Source organism: Gorilla gorilla, chromosome 1 (genome assembly GCF_029281585.2).
Source record: "Gorilla gorilla gorilla isolate KB3781 chromosome 1, NHGRI_mGorGor1-v2.1_pri, whole genome shotgun sequence".
Classification (NCBI taxonomy): domain Eukaryota; kingdom Metazoa; phylum Chordata; class Mammalia; order Primates; family Hominidae; genus Gorilla; species Gorilla gorilla.
Window position 1 is genome coordinate 162,114,699 of NC_073224.2, and position 24,381 is coordinate 162,139,079.

Consider the following 24,381-nt stretch of genomic DNA (forward strand, 5'->3'; position numbering starts at 1 on the left):
TGACAGAGCAAGGGTCTGTCTCAAAACAAAACAAAACAAAAAGTTTTATCAACTCAACTGTGGTACTAAAAGACAGTGACAGCATGGAAAACTGAAAACCAAAGGCGGCTGGGTGCAATGGCTCACGTCTGTAATCTCAACACTTTGGGAGGCTGAGGTGGGAGGATCACTCGAGCCCCAGGAGTTCAACATCAGCCTGGGCAATAGAGAGAGACTCCAGCTCTACAAAAAATTTAAAAAGTTAGCAGGGCGTGGTGGTGCACACCTAAAGTTCCAGCTTCTCGGGAGGCTGATGCGGGAGAATCGCTTGAGCCCGTAAGTTCAAGGCTGCAGTGAGCCATGATCGTGTCACTACACTCCATCCTGGGTGACAGAATGACACTCTGTCTCTAAAAAAAAAAGAAAAAAACCAAAGGCTTCATCTTAGTCAATATTTTCAGAAACTTCTGAATTTTTCTCAGCCAAAAAAAAAAAAATCCTAAAACCACAGTGAAATATCATTACACACCTACCAGAATCACTAAAATTGGGGGAAAATGGTTATTATTATTATTATTATTATTATTTTGGTCGAGGATGTACGGTCAGTGGAAACTCTCACACACCACTGGTGGAAACAACTGGCAGAACCACTTTGAAAAGTTTGGCATTACCTATGAAAGTTCAAGATGGCTTTCTCTATGACCTAGCAATTCTACCCTTGGGTGTGTTTTACACAAATGTATGCTTATATGCATAAGAGTGTTCATAATAATACTGTTTATAATAGCCCCAAACTGGAAAAAAAACCAAATGTCCAAATATAGAATAAACAAACCGTAGTATATTCATACAATGAAATACTACACAACAATGAAAATAAATGAATTGCAGCTACATGCAGTAACATGGATCAATCTAACAATATGCTGAGTGAAGAATTACATGCAGAATTCATTCATAATGAAAAACTATTATTAAATTCACTCACACAAAATTCAAAAACAGACAAAACTAAACACACTTAGTGATAAAATTATTTTTAAAAGCCAGAAGGTGACTGGGCGCAGTAGCTGATGCCTGTAATCCCAGCACTTTGGGAGGCCAAGGTGGGTGAATCACCTGAGGTCAGGAGTTCGAGATCAGCCTGGCCAACATGGCGAAACCATGCCTCTACAAAAAATACAAAAATTAGCCAGGTGTGGTGGCAGGCACCTGTAATCCCAGCTACTTAGGAGTCTGAGGCGCGAGAATTGCTTGAACCCAGGAGGTGGAGGCTGCAGTGAGCTGAGATCGCACCACTATACTCCAGCCTGGGTGACAGAGTGAGACTCTGTCTCTAAATAAAAAATAAATAAATAAATAAGATAGAAGGTAATTAGCCTGAGCACCAGGACAGCTGCACTCCAGCCTGGGTGACAGAGTGAGACTCTATCTCAAAATAAATAAATAAATAAATAGTAAATAAATAAATAAGCTAAAAGGTAATTAGCCTGAGCATCAGGACAGTTGCTCATTCTGCAGGTGACTGGAAGGGATTACAAGAAGACCCATCTGGAAAGTTGGCAATGTTTTACATTTTGCTGTACATGATAGTTACATAAGAATGTGTGATAAATCATTGTACTTTTTTGTTTTGTGCACTTTCCTCTAAGGATTTAAATAGAAGGAAAGAAAAGAAAGCAATATCAACTATATGTCTTGGTCCCAAATAGCTGAGAGCAGAAAAAGCTCAATCAGAGCTTCAAAGGCAGGAGGAAGGAGGGTAAGACAATGAATGCTTTCTATATTTCAGTGTTGCCAATGATGCTGTAAATCATTACCAGACACGAATTTTATAACCTGATTGAGAAAGCATATATAATGATGCTAGATTCAAAAGTCAAAAGACTTGATGAGTGTTAAATATAACAGCAAATTGAAAATAATTTATTTGTACCCTGTAGTGAATACCAACAATAGTAGTAGTGTATAATGCCAAGTATATACCACTCATAACCTTTTTTCTCCAGCTCTGCAACCTTACTTTGCTATTTAGTGATTGGTTTAGAATTTTAAGTGGGAATGTTTAAGTGGGGATAACCAAACACTTTCAAGAAGGAGAAGACATGGAAACTAAGGAATGTCTGCTATTTAATCATAACAATAGAAGCGTGATGCAATTAATCAAAATAAACATTTATTTTTCATTCAATACTTGCCAGATACCAAGTTACATGCTTTACATATACCACCTTATTTTCAATCCCCACAATAACCCTTTGATGAGGTAGATACTATTAGTTTTCTCATTTTATGTATCAGGAATCTAAGGCACAGAGAGGCCAAGTAGCTGCTACATACTTACACATCTAAGAAAGAGAATGGTAATATTCAAACTCAGGTCATCTGATACCAGATGCTGTGCTATAAAACTATGGAGCCCTGGTGTCCAATACAGCAGCTCCTAGTTACATGTGTCTATTAAACACATGAAATGAGATGTGCAGTAAGTATAAAATACATAATAGATTCTGAAGACTTAGCAACGAAAAAGAGAAAACATCTTATTAAAACATACTGGGTTTAAGAAAATATATTAAAATTAATTTTATCTGTTTCTTTCGAGCCTTTAATGTGGCTACTAGAAATTTTAAAATTACATTTGTGGCTCACATTATATTTCTATTGGACATTGCTGTTAGAGCATTTGTTGTTCATATTTTCACTACAGTGCAAAGAGCTTACAAGTTCTTTAGAAGACTCAGATTCAGCTTACAGTTTTTGAGTCACTATTATATGTCCAAGCAATACTAAGTGCTTTCACAGACTATTTTACTTGACATATGTAATCATTAGAGAAGAATAGCCTAATTATGTATATTGAGTTTTTGTAACTTGGGAAAAAAAGCCATTTTCTAATCAAATGGCTCCTCTATTGGTTTCCAAAGCTTTCCATTATCTCTGATTATCCTACCTATCCAATGTTCTTTTCCATTAATTACTTTTAAAAAAAAGAAAAAAACTTACTGCTTTATCTGAGGGTATGTTGACCATATCCCCACTTGTCATACAGTAATGTAATGGGTAAAAGCGTGGTTTCTGATTCAGCCAGCCAGCACCTGGATCCTGATCCTAAGATTTGCTACTTACCACCTAGGTAAACTGAGGATAGCAATATTAATTTCCTAGAGTTGTTGCAAAAGTTAAATGAGATTTGTGGAGGCACAGTACTTGGTCCATCGTGAGTATAAAATAATTTTTTCTATTACTATCATTACCAAATGCATTCTTTATTCAAGCCTCTGGTTCCTCCTGTTTCTACTCTACATATATCCTACTCTCCTTCTGCTCCTTTGCCCCATGCTACCCATAAGCACATTTTTTTTAATACTCAGTTCAAGTACTATCCCCTGTAAACATCCTCCAAAATTTATCTAATTTTTTGCTCCTATGTAAGGCAGTATAGCAAAAGCGTTAAAACCATGGGTTCTAGAGCTGAATTCCAATACTGACTCTGTTACTTATTAGCTGTGTAACCTTGAGCAAGTTTCTTATCTTCTCTGTTCCTCAATATTCCCATTTGTAATATAACTTGAGTGGAGGGACTTTACTTTCCTTCTTTTCCCTTTTTGTTTTTCCTGGTGGTTCGTACAGTTCTCGGGAGATTATTGAACACATAACAAACGCTTACATATTTGTTCATGTAAACTAAAATTTATTATTATAAATGGACTGTCCCCAGGACATGAAAATCTCTAGAGAGCCTATCATATACTTACTCTGGGTCATTTTGCCTATGACTTTAACTTGTTTTCAGAACCCTGTTAAATTTCTTACGTTTCTTTCTTTTTTTTTTTTTTTTTTCTTTTTTCTGAAACAGAGTCTCGCTCTGTTGCCCAGGCTGGAGTGCAGTGGAGCGATCTTGGTTCACTGCAACCTCCACCTCCCAGGTTGAAGCGATTCTTGTGCCTCCGCCTCCCAAGTAGCCGGAATTAGAGGTGTGCACCACCACGCCTGGCTAATTTCCGTATTTTCAGTAGAGATGGGGTTTCACCATGTTGACCAGGCTGGTCTCAATCTCCTGACCTCAAGTGATCAACCCGGCTTGACCTCCCAAAGTGCTGGGATTACAGCTGTGAGCCACCACACCTGGCTTATTTCTTATGTTTCTAATAGCCAGCCCTAAATTAACTAAACTTATACTACTATCTTGTAAACCTGAAATATGCAGCTTACACTCCTTAATGAATGATAATGAACATTAGAAGTTCATTTTAAAAAGCTTTCCCCAAACTGGTTGATTGTACATTAAATTTAAAATACTCTGTAAATTACCACACTGGCTCTCAGTGAAGCAGCTCTTTTTTATTTTTGGTAACATTTTAAAATAAGTAAATCTAAAATTAAAAAAAATTTAAACTGTCTGAATCACCCAGAACTTTTAAAGCATTCACTGTACACAGATATCAACGATGATATTCTTTGGAAGTACATTAAAACCATAGTGTTTACTCTTAACTCAATTGTCACATATTCTAGGCCAAAAATCTGACTGGATTCAAGCCTTACCCTTCTTTCACAATCTCATAATTCACATATTACTTGAGTTTTTTTCCAAAGCAGGATTTGCTTTAAAAGTTTTAAAGAAAACTAGAAGTCCTGGAACTTGGAATTTCAGGCCTGGATCTATTTCCTTAGACCAATCCAAGTGGGTTTTCTACATTTCACTTTTGCCATCCCTAGGCACATTCTATTTTCTGTCACTTAGAAAACACTGGGTCTATTTTAACCTCAGCAGATTCTAGTAGAGATTCCAAAGATGCCACTCTTCTTTTAAAATCCAGGCTGTCCACTGCAGATTTTATAACAGGAGCAACAAGAGGAAGCCTGCCAATTGTCTCAATGTCATCTGACTTCTATGTCAACAGCTTTTCTCCAGGTGATATTCAGCAGTTAAAATATGACTTGGAACCTTGTCCTTTGTATGCTTTTATTAACAATGGAAAAGCTTCTGCTGTCGACAAGATGAGCTATTTTCCAAACAGAGTCTGTTATAATTTGTTTAAATAATCAAGTCTAGGAAACCACTGCTGCTCTTTGTTTATTCTGTATGACTATCTGCCCATACATACTGTGGATAATTTTTATTTTCTGATTTGTTTTAAAATGCTACAGTATAATTTGAGAGAAAGAACAAAGTTGAATATAAAAATCAGAAACAACATAATTTCAGAAAGTGAAAAACTAAGAGAGTTATGATATTTTCTTGATTTTTAACCTCAATGTGCCTCAATATTGAAAAGAGAAACAATAAAATCCACTGAAACAAAAGAAAAGAGAACTTGGGGCAGGTGCAGTGGCTCATGCCTGCAATTCTGGTGCTTTGGGAGGCTGAGGCGGGAGGACCACTTGACCCCAAGAGTTCAAGACCAGCCCAAGCAACATACCGAAATCCCATCTCTACATAAAATAAAAACATTAGCCAGGCATGGTTGTGTGCACAATGTAGTCCAGCTATTCAGGAGACTGAGGCAGGAGGATCACTTGAGCCTAGGAGTTTGAGGCTGCAGTGAGTTAGGATCACGCCACTGCGCTCCAGCCTGGACAACAGAGTGAGACCCTGTTCCTCTAAAAAAGAAAAAAAAAGTTATATATGATGAGGTGGTGGGAATAATAAAAAAAAGAAAAAAGGAGAACTTGTCAAAGTTCTTGATTTGTGATGACATATAAAGTTTCACCCATGTGAAATAATATATGTACAAAACAGCCTGACATTACCCAAAAGAAGATTTCCACAATAGTTGTCTCTGGCATTCCCTATTTATCAAAATTTTTATATACTATGATTGACCAACACAACAACTGTGATTCCTAACTGGGAAGTACAGCTGCCAATGCAAAGTGAGTAACACAAGGAAAGGGAATGGGAACCATTCAAACACTTTAGAAGAGTAACAGCATTTTCTACACCCTCCCCCCTTTTCTTTAAAGAAGAAAGAAGTGACTAGATTAACCCAAACTGGAGCAAGAAGTCATTAAGATTAGGTCTGCAGTTACAGAGACTTGAGCAGGGCCACGAGGTACAACTGGTCATTCTGTATGTTACACAAAGGTCCCCTGCCACAGGAATAAGTCGGGGCAGAAATCCAGCCCAAATACTAGACCTGCATCTTCCTAAAGGAAAGTGGACCTTCTTCTTGGCACAAAGGTCCTCTCCCAAGGGGCTTACATGGATGGCCCTTTGTCTAAATCACATAAAGGCCTTATATGGGCAGTGATGGTCCTGGACATAGAAATCCAAGCTGTTAAGACATAACTTCAATAAAAAACAGGCAAAGGCAAGCACCAGAAATTTCTCATGTTTCTGGGACCCCAACAATTTTCATTATATTGCTTTCTTCTCTGAACCTACTTTAACTTGTATAATACCAGTTAGATTTCATTTTGTGTTATTACTAAACCCTTTAAAAATAAGATTATGAGCCTTACACATGGGAGGAAATTACTAAGCCAAATTTCTCATATGTTGTACAATGTGTACTCTGTATATTTAGATGTCTGAGTATACAACTTAAGCTGGCAATTCATATCATTCCCTAAAAATAAACCCTCAGGGAGTTTATCCTCCAACCACAATGATTCTGCAGGAATGGGAGAGGACAAGGTCTCAGAGCTTCAACTTGGGGCTGACATTTGATGTAAGTTGTTAGGCTGAGGTATTTCCTCTTGTTGCCAAGTTCATTCAGTATTTCTAAATGTTCTATCTGGCTGCTTACCAAAAAAGAAGAATAACATCTCTCTAGTGGCCAAGAGGTTCTACTTGACAGCTTTTCCTATGCTCTGCCAGAGAATTTGTGCAGTCAGTACTAAGCTGGCAAAATCTCTAATTTTCCCTTAAAGGATGTCTCACTGACTCAATAAAATCTTATAAAGGAGCAGCAACAAAAATGGATAAAATATTTAAACTGTGCCAGCCACACTTCCAGACTTCTTCAAACTCATAAATTTGATTATGACTTCTTATAATCCTCAATGGCTCCCTTTGGTCTAAAGGTACAAAGCAAGGACCTTCATAATTTATGTCCTGCCCAGCTTTCTAGGTTCATTTCCTACCACTCCCCACCTATATTGTGTTTCCAAAACATATCAAAGAACTTGTAGTTCCCTAAACAGGCTCCACTCTGCACCTTGATCCATGTTCTTCCCTCTGCTAGGAATGCTCTTTTCTCAACTGTATCCCTAGCAGACCATCTTTCTTTAAGTGTCACTCCTCCTGTGAAACGTTCCCATGAGCCCCGCTCCATGAATAATCACATGCTTTTCCTTGGTGTTCCCATAGCACTTTATAAACATGTTATTATGTACTTACTCCACCGTCTGTGTATTTTTTAATGCCTGTTTCCAAAACTAGACTCTGCATTGCCTAAAGGCAGAGATGAAATCTTCATCTTTATTTCTCCAGTGTCTTATACCATGTTTGACATATACTCGGAAATTAAATGTTTGCTAAATAAATATTACAGACCCAAGATTCTGTGAGCTCATTCTGTAAAAACATAGATTAGGAAGATGCCTAAACACTTATCTGAAATATGTGAAGCAACGCTTTCAATAAAGCCACAAAAATTCCTGGTTTAAGATCTAAATCTGTTCCTACACATCAATATAAAAGAATCTCAAAGTCCTCTGTTTCAGCCACAAAAATAACATTTATCATGCAGGCTTCAGTGTTGCCTGCTAATACTACTACTGTACATATATACTACTCTTCACAGAAAGTGTAACTACACAAAATATGAAGCCCAATTAATTTTAGAAAGAAATGAAATTAGAGATTATAAGTTGGAACTTTATTCATTTAAACCATACCAACTATATAATGTCCCCAAGAAACTGTGGACAAGATACATCTGTTGTTAATCGGGTTTACTTTTTTGGTGTTCTTTGTTTTGAGACAAGGTCTTGCAGCCTAAACTTCCTGGGCTTAAGCGATCCTCCCACCTCACACCCAGTTTACTTCTAAACTGGCATTAAATCCAGCAATTTATTCCTGCCCAAATAGTCTAACCAAAGTGTGTAAAGAATAATGTTAATTCCTGAATCTACTGTTACAAAAATAAACTTCCAAAGCATGTAATCACACACATTCTTCATGATATGACAGTAACAGAAGTCTCCTAAAGTATTAGTTATTCCTGGTGTTAGAGATTGGTAGGATCCCACATTTTGGTGGAAGATGAGAATTTCCTCATGAGAGATTGGTAGAATATCTCTCAGTTGTTGTGGCCAACTGAAACCTAATTTTTACCAAAATAATTCAGATAATACAAATTTCTGTTTATTATAAAATATATAAATATATATTTTTATTGTGTGATATTTGAAATGTATAAAAATTACCTACATAGCATAGACATGTTTCTGGACTCAAAATAATAAAACAAACATTTTTGCATTTGCCACCCATTTATAGCCACTTTTCAAAGCTTACAAAATTACTTGTTTATTAAGGAAAGTAACACTATCACGCAGAAATACACTGTACATATCTTCTTATGTGAAACTCTAGTTCCCAAATAAATTTCATAGATATTCAGATATTGCAGCAAAAAACAGCTGCAGATAACTAAAGAATTAACCCATATGTCCCAAACAAGATCTGTTTACTTTCAAGTTCTTATCTTAGGCTCTTAAACAGGCTGAGGGCACATCAATTGTGAGGTATGGGAAGAAATGCAAGTGGAGAGGAAAAGTTAAAGAAGGATCTTCTACTTTGTGGATGGAAGTTAGGCTCTGAGTCTAATTGCTCGGTATTGAAGAATATACTAACTTATATTGCTTTTTAACTGCTCCATAAGTGTAAGTGTTAGTTACCCCATCAGACTACAAGCAACCTGAAAACAGGCACATTAGCCCTTATTTCATCTGAATTTCATCACATGCTTCAGAGTTGTGTTTAAGTATTTGTTTGCTGTGTAAGGTACACAGCAAATAAATAAATACTTAAAAACTGATTTTTAACCTATATCTGCTTTAAAGTCTCCATGTGTATCTCTGTCATTAATGCTCCTTTACCTTAATGAGAGGCTACAGCCACAGGGAAATATAGTCTTTGATTCTGTATAGTGGGCCAGCTGACTTATGGTCCTCTTTCTGACACAGCTCTCTTCAGACATAAAAAGATTATAACACTCTACCCAAAGCGGTGAGATAGGGCAGGGGTGCGGGGAGGGGGGTGCGGAAGAGGGATGAAAGAATACGTGGTGAAAAGATGAAATAAAAATAAACGTGTTATCATTCCCAGATAATATGTGGTCTAAATAAAAACTCCAAAAGAACCTATGTCAAATTACTGGTATTACAACTAATAAGAGTTCACAAGAGTTGTTAATATTCAAATGCAAAAACCTACATTTAAGATCCCAGCAATGACAAATTAGAAAATGTAAATTTAAAAAAGATAACCACTTATAATGACAATGAAACCGTAAGGGACTTAGGAAAAAAGACATATAAGACATTTATGAAGAAGATTATAAAACATTATGAAAGATATAAATGAAGACCTAAGTAAAGAACCATACCATGTTCACAGATATCAAGGTTACTATTATGAAAATGTAAATTTGCCTACAGCTGACCTATAAATACAATATAATAATCAAAATCCCAAGAGGGTTTTTCATGAAATTTGACAAGCTGTCCTAAACTTCACATGGAAAAGCAAAGGGCTAAGAACAGTCATGACAAGTCTCAAAAAGCCCCACAGTGAATGGACTCACCCTGCCAAGTGTCAAGATTTATTATAAAGCTATATAAAGCTAGAGTAATTAAGACACTGTGAAACCAATGCAGGAAACAGATTAACAGAACAAAATAGAGAGCCCAGAAAAGACACACAGAAAGAGACCTGACATATGACGGCGGGGGGCGGGGGGGGCTTTGCAAATCAGTCACAAAAGAATATATTATTCAAAGAGAGGTGCTGAGGCAATTACCTATCCAAACATTAAAAACAAAACAATAAAATACATTTAAAAAAACTTCTATGGCTGGGCGCAGTGGGTCACGCCTGTAATCTCAGGACTTTGGGAGGCCGAGATGGGAGGATCACTTGAGATCAGGAGTTCAAGACCAGCCTGGCCAACATGGTGAAACCCCATCTCTACTAAAAATACAAAAAAATTAGCTGGGCATGGTGGCAGGTGCCTGTACTCCCAGCTACTAGGAAGGCTGAGGCACGAGAATCACTTGAACCTAGGAGGTGAAGGTTGCAGTGAGGTGAGATCGCGCCGCGGCACTCCAGCCTAGGTGACAGAACGAGACTCTGTCTCAAAACAAACAAACAAAACTTCTAGAAGATTTTTTAAGGGACAGGGTCTCACTCTGTTACCAAGGCTGAAGTGCAGTGGTGCCATCCTAGCTCACTACAGCTTCAAACTCCCAGGCTCAAAAGATCCTGCTATCTCAGCCTCCCAAGTAGCTGAGTCCACAGGCATATACACGCATGCCACCACACCCAGCTAATTACTTTTATAAAATTAATTATTCTACTTATTTTTTTGTAGAGACAGGGTCTTACTACATTGCCCAGGCTGGTCTCAAACTCTTGGCCTCAAGCAATCCTCCCACCTTGGCCTCCCAAAGTGCTGCGATTACATGCATGAGCCACCATACCTGACCAACTTCTAGAAGAATAAAGACCTAAATATGAAAAACAAAGCTTTAACACTTTCCAAGGAAAATACAAAAGAATTATCTTTATCCCTCTAAACAATACATAAAAAGCACAAACCATATAGGAAAGAATGAAAAATGTGATGACATTAAAATTAAATATCTGGGACCAGGTGCAATGGCTCATGCCTGTAATCCCAGCACTTTCGGAGGCTGAGGCAGGAGGACCACTTGAGCCCAGGAGTTCGAGCCCAGCCTGTGAAATACAGGAAGACTCCCATGTCTACAAAAAATACAAAAAAAATTAGCTGGGTGGGGTGGCACATGCCTGTAGTCCCAGCTACTTGGAAGGCTGAGGTGGGAGGATCCCTTGAGCCCAGTAGTTCAAGACTATAGTAAGCTATGGTCACGCCACTGCATTCCAGCCTGGGTGACAGAGTGAGACCCTGTCTCAAATTTTTAAAAAGAAAAAACAAAAAGACAAACAGACTTACTGGCAGTAGTACTTTATATATTTGAGGCTTAAAATAAAATACACATGAACCATACATTATATTTTCCTCATGTACTTAAATTAGTTTTAAATTTCTACTTCACTAAAAATAAAGTTCTGTATTTAATAAGCTGGAATTATAACATTTACTTAAATTTATTGCAAAAAACCTTAATGTTACCCATCTAGTCTATCCATCCAAATATCTATCATTCAGATATTACCTGCAGGGCCTCGTAAGCAGAAATGCACATGAGAATCACCGGCTGAACTAGGAAATACAAACCCAAAGCTTCATGTCCCAACCCCAAAGTTTCAATTTCAGTAGGTCTAGAGCAAAACCTATGAAGGTGATTCTGATAAACACCATAGAAGACCCACAGACCTACTACTATCTATACTACATTCAAACCAGTTTCAGACACCGAATAGAATTAAGTATGTCTTCTGCCCACAAGGAGTTTAAGGTTTAGCATAACACACTCGATATGTACATAAATAATTATAATGTATTGTCAAGAGTAATCAATGTCACAAAGGAAACCATTAAACCTCCCCACCCACCTTTATTTTATTTATTTATTTATTTATAAGACAGAGTCTCACTCTGTTGCCCAGGCTGGAGTGCAGTGGCCCAATCTTGGTTCACTGCAGCCTCCTCCTCCTGGATTCAAGCTATACTCCTACCTCAGCCTCCCAAGTAGCTGGGACCACAGATGCGCACCATCACGCCCAGCTAATTTTTGTATCCCACCTTCATATTTCATATAGGACTTCCACTCCAATCTCCAAGCAGCAGCTATTCTGGTTTTACATTTTAAGTTGCTCCCTTCACCTCTTCAATTGCTCCTCCCCATGGGAAGAGTAACTTGGCTAATGCTGAGAACCTGCATGCAATTAACCAGGTAGAGGAAAATAAGATAAAATTAATGTTCACTAGTTCTTGGTGTGTACTAGTTCACTCTCCTTCTCAGACTTTCTAGAGAAAGGTCAGGGTCTGCAAACCCATCCTCACTTTTGCTCTGGATCTCACTCCTTCTGAGCTGGACAAAGTGTTGGCAGAAATTGTAAGGCAGGCAGGGAATCTCTGCGCAGCTGGCTGGGTAAGAATGTTGTTAATTTGCTCTGTATTCTCTTCTCCAGATAATTTTTTATTTTATTTTATTTTATTTTTTGAGACAGGGTCTCACTCTGTCACCCAAGCTGGAGTGCGGTGGTGTGATCATAGCTCACTGCGGCCTCGATCTCCAAGACTCAAGCAACCCTCCCCACTCGGCCTCCCAAGTAGCTGGGACTACAGGCATGAGTCAACACACCCAGCTTCCAGAGAATTTTTTTGAGGGGAAAGGAAGAAGTTGTAAAAATCCTTAACACATTGTCCAATCTGGCTATTAAGAAAAAAAGTTTAGGTCAGGCGTGGTAGTCGGGAGGCTAAGACAGGAGAATCACTTGAACTCAGGAGGCAGTGAGCTGAGATCATGCCACTGCACTCCAGCTGGGCCACAGAGCAAAACACCATCTCAAAAAAAAAGGCTCTTTTTGGCCAGGTGCAGTGGCTCATGCCTGTAATTCCAGCACTTTGGGAGGCCCAGGTGAGTGGATCACCTGAGGTCAGGAGCTTGAGACCAGCCTGGCCAACATGGTGAAATCCCATTTCAGCTAAATATACAAAAAAAATTAGCTGGGCGTGGTGGCGGGCGCTTTTAATCCCAGTTACTCGGGAGGCTGAGGCAGGAGAATCACTTGAACCCAGGAGGCAGAGGTTGCAGTGAGCCAAGAATGTGCCACTGCACTCCAGCCTGGGCAACAGAACAAGACTCCATCTCAGAAAAAAAAAAAAAGGCTCTTTTTGTGTTCTTAATTTATTCAGAATCCAGACCTGGCATGGTGGCTCATGTCTGTAATCCCAGCACTTTGGGATGCCAAGGAAGAAGGACTGCCTGAGCCCAGGAGCTCGAGACCAGCCTGGCAACATAGTGAGATCCTGTCTCTACAAAAAATTAAAAAATTAGCTAGGCATGGTAGTTCACACCTGTAGTCCCAGGTACTCAGGAAGCTGAAATGGGAGAATCACTTGGACCCAGAAGTTGAGGCTGTGGTGAGCCATGATCGCACCATTGAATTCTAGCCCAAGCAACAGAGCAAGACCCTGTCTCAAATAATAATAATAATTAATAATAATAGGATATGCCAGCAAGAGGCAGTATAACCATTATCATTTTTTATTTTCCTCCTACGCATGACAAGTCAGAGATGAGGGAAAATCAGTAATCTTAGCTACATCTAGAATAATTATTTTTTCAAACCCTTCAGATAATTTCTAACCTGGAAACAGGTAGATTTATAAAGAGCATCTTTTTTTACTTTACCAAAAAATAAGTTTAAACATGGCTTACCTTGTTTCATTAAATACAAATTTATATTATTATGAGAAAAATCAAATTAATTCCCAGAAAAAAAGAATGTTGTCTGCAGAATTGACTAACAATATCATTGTAAAACAACTTATGAACATGTGACACCCTCCTATCTATAACTATGAAATTTTTAAACCAGCTTAGAACAGGCCTCTTTAAACTGCTAGACTATAATTATAATAATGAATAGATAAGTGTTTACCATGTGCCTATGCTAAATATGTTATGTAATCTCACTTAATCCTCACAGTTCTATGAAGTTGATCCTAATATACTCCTACACATTACAGATGAAAAAGCTGAGTCTAAGCAAAGTCAAGGCTTGCTTAATGTCTCGGCTAGCAAGAGGGGTAGAGCCAGGATTTGAACCCATGCTAGTTTGACTCCAAAGCCCATATTCTTAATTACTAAGTTATACTATGTATAATTGAAATCATATTGGAGGTTTCATTAAGCCTTCAGAAGTTACAAAAAAATAGTTTATCAAATATAATTTAACAATCTCTGAAAATAGAAGCTATAAATAAACATAAACATAACACTTCCAGATACTTTTAGCTAGAAGAACTTGCACAATAATGGAAATTTACAGTAATGTTATTTCATGTCTTCTCTGCATAACTTCCACGTTCTTTCTCATTCTGAGTTACAGTACCAGGTGCATACAAAGCCTGCCAGCAAGTATTGACTTACATTTAACTCCCAGTGCTACAAGTAGCAACACAGAATGGCACCTGAGTCACAGGCATCCAACATGTAGATAAAACGTGCTGCCCTCTAGTGATTTCAACGTCTCACATTCAGCACCAAACAGTCTTATAAGTGAATAAGGAAAACATTTTCATTTTTAGAGAACTAACTCAAATCTTCATTTCATTTGTTTGTGATTGCACAACTCCTATATTCCTATAAGAGAAACACAACAGGGCCAGGCATCGTGGCTCATGCTGTAATCTCAGCACTTTGGGAGGCTGAGGCGGGCAGATCACTTGAGGCCAGAAGTTCGAGATCAGCCTGCCAACATGGTGAAACCCCGCCTCAACTAAAAATACAGAAATTAGCCAGGTGTGGTGGGGCACGACTGTAGTCCCCAGCGCACCTGCAGTCTCAGCTACTTGGGAGGCTGAGGCAAGAGAATCACTTGAACCCTGGAGGCGGAGGTTGCAGTGAGCCAAGATCATGCCACTGCACTCCAGCCTGGGCATCAGAGCAAGGCCCTATCTCAAAAAAAAAAAAAAAAAAAAGAGGAATAGAACAAATAACTATTGTTCAAGCCTGTATTAAACTCCTGGTGCACTAGCACTTAGAAATGCATGCAATAATGATTCATTAATTCAGGATGGTTAAGGAAATGCAGCATGGAACATGGCAAACAATAAATTATAGAATATGGAGTGGGTTATATTTTATGGGTGGAATTCTTTCCTTAAAACATAATTCAAACCCTACCTAATGCAAAGCTATTTTCTTATCATAGGAAACATTGTAAAGATGGCTTGAAATACAACTACTGTGCTATATTTCTTTTTGCAGGCATACTTTTAAACCACAATAATTATAATAAAATCTGTGTTTATGCTTTTAAAACACAAAATATTACTAGTAAACCATTTTGTATCAGTATCACCTCCTTCCCAAATATCAAAAATATTTCCTATTTTAATTATTTTTAGAGACTGAGTCTTACTGTTTCTCAGGCTGAAGTACAATGGCCCAATCGTAACTCACTGCAGCCTCGAATGCCTAGGCTCAAGGGATTCTCCTGCCTCAGCCTCCTGACTAGCTAGAACTACATGCACACACCACTATTCCTGGCTTAAATTTTTTTATAGAGATGGGTATCTCGCTATGTTGTCCAGACTGGGTCTTGAACTCCTGGTCTCAAGCAACCCTCCTGCCTCAGCCTCCCAAGTGCTGGGATTACAGACAGGCATGAGCTACCACACCCAGCCTGTTTTCTATTTTAACACAGATGACAGCACAGCTTAGGAATGCATTTGAATGTTTGCAATTTTAGAGCCAGGTTGTCAGAAGTTTTTCATTTTAAAAATAAAAGTCCTCCTATTTTAATACTGTTCTTTTATTTTCTCAGCATTAGTTCTAATATTTCCAGCATGTTTGCTGCTAAATTAACAGAAATGTCAGATCTTCTTTTCAGTATTTATCATATTTAATGGCTTCTTGGATGGCAATGTTACGGAATAGAAAATAGATTTAAAATTTAACCAAAGTAAAAACAACGACACAACCAAATCACTTGCAGAAGTTCCCATGCGTATAAACGACAGTATGGTTTATAGGCTATTCACAAAGGATAGTTAATATTTCTGGTTACCAGCTGAGGTGTCACGACCTATGTGGCAACAGAGAAACAGAGATTAGAATTCAACAGGCACACCAGCTTTGAAACTAAGTGATTCTTTAAAGAACTTTTTAAAAATTTTGTCCAGCCTAGACAACAAAGTGAGACCCCGTCTCTACAAAAGAATTAAAAAATTAGCCAGGCACAGTGGCATGTACCTGCAGTCCTAGCTACTCAGGAGGCTGAGGCAGGGGGATTGCTTGAGCCCAGGAGTTTGAGCCTGCAGTGGCCTATGACTGTGGCAATGCATTGAAGCCTAGGAGACAAAGCAAGACCCTGTCTCTAAAAACCAAAAAACCCAAAATGAAAATTTGGGATTTGCATTCAATTTAACATAAAATGCTATTCTGCACTATTTCAAATTCATGAAAATCTACTTACTTAAGCTTAGCTTAACACCATCCATAGTGTATTTTTAACTCCTTTATTGAAGTATAATTTACATACCACAAAATTCTCCCCCTTTAAGTGTGCAATGTGTTTTAGTTTTAAATGTATAGAGCTGTGCAATGGTTACCATATCCAGTGTTAGAACCATACTATATATTTTTCAAAATCTATGTTATTAACTTCATCTACCAAAAGTAACCCCAAATAATTCACAATACTGATAACTCAGAAGTTTTTTGGATCTGCTATTTAAAAAAAAAAAGGAGAATAGACATCATTTATTTTCAATAAATTCATTGTTATCTACAAAGAAAAATGCTGAAAGAATCATGCTGGGCCAGGCGTGGTGGCTCACGCCTGTAATTCCAGCACTTTGGGAGGCTGAGGCGGGAGGATCACGAGGTCAGGAGTTCGAGACCAGCCTGGTCAACGTGGTGAAACCCCGTCTCTACTAAAAATACAAAAATTAGCCTGGCGTGGTGGCACACGCCTATAATACCAGCTATTCGGGAGGTTGAGGCAGGAGAATTGCTTGAACCCAAGAGGTGGAGGTGGCAGTGAGCCAAGACTGTGCCACTGTACTCCAGCCTGGGTGGCAGATCAAGACTCTGTCTCGGAAAAAAAAAAAAAAATGCTGAAAGGATTTAAACAGTCCGCCTATAATCTTATCCATAATGTTAAGTTGGCAAACTACTCTTCTATAAATAGTACAAATGTATAATAAGTAGAATCCTTATTTAAATTTTGAATTCCAAATTAGTAAAATAAATTTTGCTAAGGCTCTTCTAAAGTAAATAAAATCTGCCACATTAGCCTTCCAATACTAAAATGATTTGCAAGTGAGTATAGAACCAGCTATGAACATTTGATGGCAAATCCCTAGCTGCAAAAAACTCAGCCTCAGCAATATTTCCAAATAATGTTAATTAATATCAGCCTCTTTTTCAAAAAAATTCTGTATTTTCCTAAATTCCCAGTTAACATTTTGTTATGATATACAAAAAAGTATCTCATGATCTCTCTCACTCTTTTTTTCTCTAGAGACAGGATCTCACTCTGCCACGCAGGCTAGAGTGCATAGGTACCAAACATAGCTCATTACAGCCTCGAACTTCTGAGCTCAAGTGAAGCTCCTGCCTCAGCCTCCTGAGGAACTAGGGCTACAGGTGTGAGTTACTGTGCCCGGCCCCATGGTCTCTTTATAATCAAGATGAAAAATGTAAAAACAGAATCAGCTGAATTCATAGCTGGTTGAACAAAGTGTTTTTTTTAACAGCTTTATGAGCTATTAATGACATACAAAACTGTATATATTTAAGGTGTATGATTTTTTTTATATGTATACAATGTGAAATGACCACCATAATCAAGCTAATTAATGTATCTACCACCTCTACAGAGTGATTGTGTGTGTATGTGTGTGTGTGGTGTGTAAGGTGAGATTTAAGTTCTAGCCTTTTAGCAAACTTCAAATATGCAACACAGTGTTATTAACTACTGTCACCATGCTATACATTAGATCTCCAGAATTTATTCATCCTGAATAACTGAAGCTTACAAAGTATCTTAATAATTATTTGTGACCTAAGGAAATTTGACAGTGTCATGCCTCAGGTCTCTGACTCTGACATTATCCATTTTAGCAATTTTTATTAATGATTTCAATGACAGCACTGATTACCAACTATACAAAACTAACCAAATTAGAGAATGATACAAAGTTGAGAAGAATAATTAATACGTTAGATGTCAAATCAAAATCTAAAACTATTTGGCCGGGCGCAGTGGCTCACAACTATAATCCCAGCACTTTGGGGGGCGGAGGCGGGCAGATTACCTAAGGTGGGAGCTCAAGAGCAACCTGACCAACATGGAGAAACCCTGTCTCTACTAAAAATACAAAATTAGCCAGGCATGGTGGTGCATGCCTGTAATCCCAACTACTCAGAAGGCTGAGGCAGGAGAATCGCTTGAACCCAGGAGGCAGAGATTGTGGTGAGCTGAGATGAGATCGTACCATTGTTCTCCAGCCTGCGCAACAAGAGCGAAATTCCATCTCAAAAAAAAAAAAAATCTAAAACTATTTAACAATTCAGAATGGTGACTCAGAACTAACAATTTAGTAAGAATAATAAATACAGTACCTATACCCTTTGTCCAAAAGAACAACTGCACAGGAATAAATGAGGGAAGACATGGCTTAATGGTAAGAAACTAACAATAACAAAGAACTTAGAAATTTTAGTTAACCATAAGTTCACCAAAAGCCAATGTAAACCTTAGACCCTATTATTATAATGTCCAGAATTTATTATCTTTTTTTTTTTTTTAAGACGGAGTCTCACTCTGTCGCCCAGTCTGGAGTGCAATGGCGCAATCTTGGCTCCCTGCAACCTCCACCTCCCAGCTTCAAGTGATTCTCCTGCCTCAGCCTCCCAAGTAGCTGGGATTACAGGCACCCGCCACCACACCCAGCTAATTTTTGTATTTTTAGTAGAGACGAGGTTTCACCAGGTTGGCCAGGCTGGTCTCGAACTCCTGACCTCAGGTGAGCCACCTGCCTCAGCCTCCCAAAGTGCTGGGATTACAGGCATGAGCCACCATGCCTGGCCTAATGTCCAGAATTTATAGTTCAATATGGTAGGCAAATTACCTTCTAGTTCAAGAAGGTACTTCTCTTTCCTCCCAAAGGCCCATTGAAAAGGACAGAAGAAATTTTTTTAATGGAGTAAAGTATAGCATCACTGGAAAACATGAATAGGATATCAGTGGACCAGAAATTTTAAAGAACGTCTTGAAATTGGCAAATACAGGATCAGAAAGGTAGAACAAGAACAACAACAACAACAAAAACGACAGCCTAAGATTCTAGAGGTAAAATGATGGTCTTCCTGAGTGTCCTAGAGAAGTTCCAAATTCCGAGCCAATAAACATTGTCACCCTGTTCCTAGAACTTTCATTTAATCCTCAGTTTATAAAATTGGTACTCTATATGTTAATTTTTCAGAAGAGGAAGCCAAGGCTTAGACAGGTTTTATAATCACACAGATAAATGGAAATGTCAGGAGTTGAACCCAGTTAGTCTGCATCCACAGTCCGTACTTTTAGTTATTATACAGATGTAGGATAATCCGTCAGAGTAACTCATTAGCACTACACTAAGTTCAGGGTCACAGTCAGGCCCTCTGTCTCACATAGCTTGCCTCTTTTGTTCTTGGATTAAACCTTGACAATTTCTTTCTACAAAATGTGTGAAATCTGCCTAGAAAGCCTGAGAAAGGAAGAAAGACACATGAGTTAACTACAGATCACCACATGAGTATAGAGGAAGAAAAATTAAAAAAAAAAAAAAAAGATCTACACAAAAGCATACCACCACCAGAAATAAAAGTCTCCTTACTCTGTCAGCAGTGGAATTTCCAGGCTGCCTGCTCTAAGCCGACCTTTCCTACAGGGAATTTTGGGTATAGGCATACTCTGTCCACAAAAAGTTCACAGTTAATCCTCCCATTCAAGGAAGATGTCTGCCCTATAAGTGGTAAGTCAATACAGCATGGTGATTAAGAGAATGGACTCTGCGACTGGGCACAGTGGCTCATACCTGTAATCCAAGCAGTATGGAAGGCCGAGTTGGGTTGATCATTTGAGCCAAGGAGTTTGAGACCAGCCTGGGCAACACGGCAAAACCTCACCTCTACCCAAAATAAAAATTAGCTAGGTATGGTGGCAAGTGCCTGTAGTCCCAGCTACTTGGGAGGCTAAGGTGAGAGGATCGCTTGAGCCCAGGAGGCGGAGGTTGTACTGAGTCAGGATCGAGCCACTGCACTCCAGCCTGGGCAACACAGCCAGACCCTCTCTCTCAAAAAAATAAAGAATAGGCCAGGCGCAGTGATTCACCCCTGTAATCCCAGCACTTTGGGAGGCCAAGGTGGGTGGATCACCTGAGGTCAGGAGTTCATGACCAGCCTGGCCAACATGGTGAAACTCCATCTCTACTAAAAATACAAAAACTAGCTGGGCATGGTGGCACGTGCCTGTAATACCAGCTACTCAGGAGGCTGAGGCAGGAGAATTGCTTGAACCCAGGAGGTGGAGGCTGCAGTGAGCCAAGATCACGCCACTGCACTCCAGCCTGGGTGACAAGAGTGAAAAGGAAAAAGGGAAAAGGGAAGAGAAAAGGAAAGGAAGGACTCTAAATCTAGCTTGACTGGGTCCAAATCCGGGTTCCTCCACTTAATAGCTGTGTAACCCTGGGGAAGTTATTAATGCCTCTGTACCTCACTTTCCCCATCTGAAAAATAGGGATGATAGGTATATTTATATCCTAAAAGTTGTTGTAGGGATTGAGATAATTTTCTTTTTCTTTTTCTTTTTTTTTTTTTTTTTGAGACAGAGTTTTGCTCTTATCGCCCAGACTGGAGTGCAGTGACACCATCTCAGCTCACCGCAACCTCCGTCTCCTGGGTTCAAGAGATTCTCTTCCCTCAGCCTCCCGAGTAGCTGGGATTACAGGCACCCACCACCATGCCCAGCTAATTTTTGTATTTTTACAAGAGACAGGGTTTCACCATGTTGGCCAGGCTGGTCTCGAACTCCCGACCTCAGGTGATTCACCCGCCTCGGCCTCCCAAAGTGCTGGAATTACAGGCGTGAGCCACCACGCCCAGCCAACGCCCTGCTAATTTTTTATCTAGAGTTTCCTCTAGAGATGAGGTCTCGCTATACAAGGCTGGTCTCGAATAGGCTGGTCTTGAACTCTTGGGCTCAAGCAATCCTCCCACATCTGTCTCCCAAAATGCTGGGTTTGCAGTCGTGAGCCACCATGTCGAGCCAGGAAAGACTTCTTAGCCATCATCTAATTTCATCTTTCCCCCTGTGTGTAATAGCTAGCGGAAGCTAGTTAATAGTAGCTACTAATAACTAGTAGCCACTATCGTTTGTTACCATGTACTAGGTGGGCCCTTTGTTAAGCACTTCACGTACATCCTTGTGTCTTCTCTGGGTCAGGTACTGTTATATTCTGAATGAAAACTATCTCAGCAGGACACAGTGGCTCACACCTGTAATCCCAGCACTTTGGGAGGCCGAAGCAGGTGGATCGCCTGAGGTCAGGAGTTCGAGACCAGCCTGACCAACATGGAGAATCCCCATTTCTACTAAAAATACAAAATTAGCCAGGCATGGTGGTGCATGCCTATAATCCCAGCTACTCAGGAGGCTGAGGCAGGAGAATCGCTTGAACCCGGGAGGCGGAGGTTGCGGTGAGCCGAGATCATGCCATTGCTCTCCAGCCTGGGCAACAAGAGCAAAACTCTGTCTCAATAAAAAAAAAAAAAAAAAAATTAGCAGGATGTGGTGGCACACACCTGTAGTCCCAGCTACTCAGGAGGGTGGGGTGAGAGGATGGCTTGAGTCCAGGAGGCAGAGGTTGTAGTGAGCTGAGATCACACCACTGCACTCCGGCCTGGGTGACAGAGAAAGACTGTTGCAAAAAAAAAAAAAAAAAAAAAAAAAAAAAAAAAAAAAAATCTTCCAATCTTGAAATCCTACCAGATTCTTAAGGGAGAAAAATGAAGTTCATCAAATTAGACAAAGCAGATTCCAAAACAATGAAGTATTCACTGACATCAGATAGATACTTGGTTTACATTCGCCCCAAGCCTCTGAAGGCATTTGTTACACTATCTTAATTTATGACTATTAACTTTAAGTTGCCTCTCAGTAAGTTAAATGTATACAATGATTTTGGATTTAAAGAATGAGGAGAGTTAACTGACTTCTAGGCAATTTCGATCAATGTCAAGTAACAGCTGTAAAAGAGCTGCTCCCAGAGTCTTAGCCATAAATTCAGCTCTTTTGATCCAGAAGTTCAAAAATGCAAACTTGCAATATCCAAACAATTCCCCAAAATGAACAAAATATAACAGCTTCACGTTAAATGGAATCTCCAGGGCAACAGGAGGCCAACAAACTGGACGGCTACAGAGAAAAGCACATCAGTCTAGTAGGCAGTGACAGCACAGGTTAAAACATGAGTGGGGTCAGGAACTTATTCCAAACCTAAGCTAACTAAATGCATGGACTGATTGTGGGTCCCACCCTATCCATTTAGAGCTCCAGATTAACAATAGTTGCCTCAGAAACAACTTGAAGACCCCAAAAACTAAGCCACATGCCCAGAGGTATTCTTGTCTAAAAGCAACAAGAATCTAAAGCAGACCTCTGAGACTGTACCCAAGGAATCCTTTTAACCTGAAGAAATAAGAGACGGACCCAGTCAACCTCTACAGAAGGATATAGAAAAAATGTGCCCAGGCATGCCAAACAGAACCAAATCTGTGATGAATATTACAAGACTAAAGGAACAAGAACTACACATCCACAAGATCCTTATAATGAGGCTAAAAGAAACTGCCAAAGATTAGACAGTGTAGACAAAACCTCCATTCCTAGAGTAAGACATTAAAAGTCCCAGGATCCTCTTCCTCTTTCCTCCTTATAATTTTTTCCTACTTACTTTTCTCTGTGGCATTCCATGCCACTTCACCATTTTTCTAACTTTTCTAGTTGTTCCATTCTCATTCTACATTTGAGGTTTTAAAAAATTTCTTTTCTCTGTTCTTTCTCCTACTTAGTATCATAAACGACATTCTAATTAAAGTTACAAAAGAAACTGTAGAAAAAATTAATATAAAGCTTTGACAAATTATATTTGTTGATACGAATACTGCCTACTTTTTTTCTAGACTGTAATCTCCTAGCTATGTCAAAACATTATGCCTATGCTAATAGCAGAGAAGCTATTAAAAAACACTCAAGTCTAATAAATAATGTTTGATGACAATAATAGTATGACAAAGCAGAGACCAAAGAGATTTCATATAACCTTATGACATATACACAGTAATTCATAATTCTAATACAAACAAAATCTTTTACCTAAACTCAAAATGCATAGATATAAATATCTCAAAGTTCAGCTTTTTTCAGTACTAATGTGGAAAAAGTTAAAACTCCTTAGCTTTTATTTTAGTTGGAAAGTAATAATCCTCTTCATACTAAAAAAGACAAATTATTTTTGACCAAAAAAACCATGTAATTTTGTCTTCTTTCTTTCTTTGGGGGCATTTATAGAAGTTGAAGAAGCAACTTTAATCATTCCTTTCTTCCAAGACTTCATTCAAGAACCTCACTTTGGCCAGGCATGGTGGTCCACGCCTGTAATCCCAGCACTTTGGGAGGCTGAGGTGGGAGGATCACTTAAGGTCAAGAGGTGGAGATCGGCCTGGCCAACATGGTGAAACCCCACCTCTATTAAAAATACAAAAATCAGCTGGGTATGGTGGCACATGCCTGTAATCCCAGCTACTCAGGAAGCTGAGGCAAGAGAATTGCATGAACTTGGGAGGCGGAGTTTGAGGTGAGCCAAGATCATGCCACTGCACCCCAGCCTGGGTGACAGAGTGAGTGAAACTCTGCCTCAAAAAGAAAAAAAGAAAAAAAAAACCTCACCTTGTCTCCACAAAAAAAATTTTTTTAATTAGCAAGGCATGGTGGCATGTGCCTATAGTCCCAGCTACTTGGGAGGCTGAGGCAGGTGGATCACTTGAGCCCAATAGGTCAAGGCTGCAGTGAGCTGTGATCGTGTCACTGCACTCCCACCTGGGCAACAGATATCCTGTCTCAAAAAAATAAAAAATAAAAAACGGTTTAAAAAGTATCTTTAAAACTCTTTTCTCTTTAAAGTAGGAAACAAAGGTAATGACCCATAATGATGTATGTATTGACTATTTACATCAACAGCTATCCTGCAATTAAAGTGGGTCACAACATACATAATTCTTTAAAGTATTTTAAGTAATATTATATGCGTATTTCTGAAGTGCTGAGTCTGTCCCATTTGTATATTTTTATTCTTTTCTCCCTCCAACACTCTTAACTAGATTTTTTCACCCACAATATATTTTAAAATAATGTCACAGCCTGCCTATGATAAGTACTTGAATTCGTATCTTAAGGGCATTAGTTCATTTGAAAATTAAAACTGAAAGAAAAAAGAAATATGATAAAAATTTTTTCTC

The 24,381-nt window shown here is 38.9% G+C and overlaps 1 protein-coding gene across 6 annotated transcripts in view; it reads right to left on the reverse strand.

The window, feature by feature from the left end:
* The window catches only part of MIGA1 (mitoguardin 1), a 95,811-nt gene that overhangs the window by 37,582 nt on the left and 33,848 nt on the right, over positions 1 to 24,381 (reverse strand). The window lies entirely within an intron of this gene.